Here is a 1,778-nt window from a genome sequence, read left to right on the forward strand (position 1 = left end):
TTGACCCAGTTGTGCATGGTCCTTTTGGGTTGACTTTATCAAAGCAACTTGACTGGAGAAATAATAGAGAAAGAGGTTATTATGATTTATTAATATATTATAAATATAATATATTAAAATAGAAATCATATTTGTTTAATTAATATTGGTCAATAATTAATTAAGAATTAATTTTTTGATCAAATGTAATTAATTAAACTATAGGGGCTAAATTGTAATTATGTGATAGTTGCAAATTAGGGCAATGGATGCCCCATGGATAGGGTGGACGAATTCAAGGCGATAGGGCCTTAGAATTCGTCCAAGGATAAGGCTTCAAGGCTTATCTTATGGATTGCTTGGTGGGCAAGCAACTAGATAAGGATAAGGACTGAAACCCTAATCTATACCCTATATAAAGACCGCTTAGGCCTTAGGAAATCAGCCACTTGATCCCTAGAAGGCATAGAGCCGATTTCTTGCCTCTCCCATCTCTCTCATGCCTATCCATTTGCTTGTGGTGTTTGTGGGCCATTAGAGGTACCACACTTGTGGTACTTGCTTTCAAGACTAAGAGATTGAAGATTTGTGTTGTTGTTGCAATATAACAACAAGAGGTATGTAATCACTTCTACTACATAGATTTCGAAATACCTAGATGTATGCTAACTTCTTGTGCTCATAAAGTTGTGTATCTAATAGAGAAAAAATAGATCCAAATCTAGGGTTGCATGCACACATAAGATTGTTTGTAAAAATTCCATCAGTGGTATCAGAGCTTATGGTTAAATTGTTTTCAGTTAGAATATTACAATTGTATGAATTTGACACTTTAGAGTTTATGGCCAATAAACCCTAGGATGCAAGGATTTCGAAATTAGGGGTCTTGAACCCTATTTTTCGAATTTTTTGATAAGGGTTTTCAAATCCTTTCCTTTTTTCCCAAGATTTCGAAATCTAGGGTTTGCAAACCCTAAGGTTTTCGAAATATGCCTCCTCCCCAAGATAAGATCCTAAATTTTAGGGATTTGGATAATCTCATATCTTGTAATTATCTTTTAATCGTTAAATATGGTAATTAAAGATTTTGAATTATCCCATCCCATGTTTTTCGAAATCTAGAGGGATTTAAGGGATTAGGATACAATTAATTGTTTAATTTAAGATAATCCTTTATGATCTAGTAATTCAACTTAATTGTTTAATTTAGATAACGTTTAAAATATACCCTATACTATTATATTATTACAAGATTAATATACATACATATAAATATATATATATATATATATATATATATATATATATATATATATATATATATATATATATATAACTAAAATGCTAGTCTTACCGTTAGTAGGCCTCATTCACGAAGCCAATCTATAAGGCGGGGGGGGGGGGGGGGGGGGTATAAGGTTATCGCCTATAAAATGGCCATTAAATGGGTATCCACTCTTACCCACCGCTTCCTTGATTGGTGGAGGGTCGTTAGCCGAACGGGTAGGATAGGACAATCCTCTCTTCATTAATAAGTATAATGAATCTATATAAAGTAACTAAACGTTTTTACAAAATTCCCAATCCTAGTTACTTTAGGCAAAAGTGAATTGATGCAATACCATGAAATTACACTTTGCACCCTTGCTAAGAAGTTATTGGAGTGTGTAGTTAACCGGCACACTAATTGGTTCTAAGAAAAGGTGGCAAAGGGTGACTCATTGTTTGTCATAGTTCGGTGGACCGTGTGTGGTTAACCGGCACATCGAATAGGACACTATAACAATGAGGGCACCATG

This window comes from Lactuca sativa, chromosome 5, assembly GCF_002870075.4.
Source record: "Lactuca sativa cultivar Salinas chromosome 5, Lsat_Salinas_v11, whole genome shotgun sequence".
Lineage (NCBI taxonomy): Eukaryota > Viridiplantae > Streptophyta > Magnoliopsida > Asterales > Asteraceae > Lactuca > Lactuca sativa.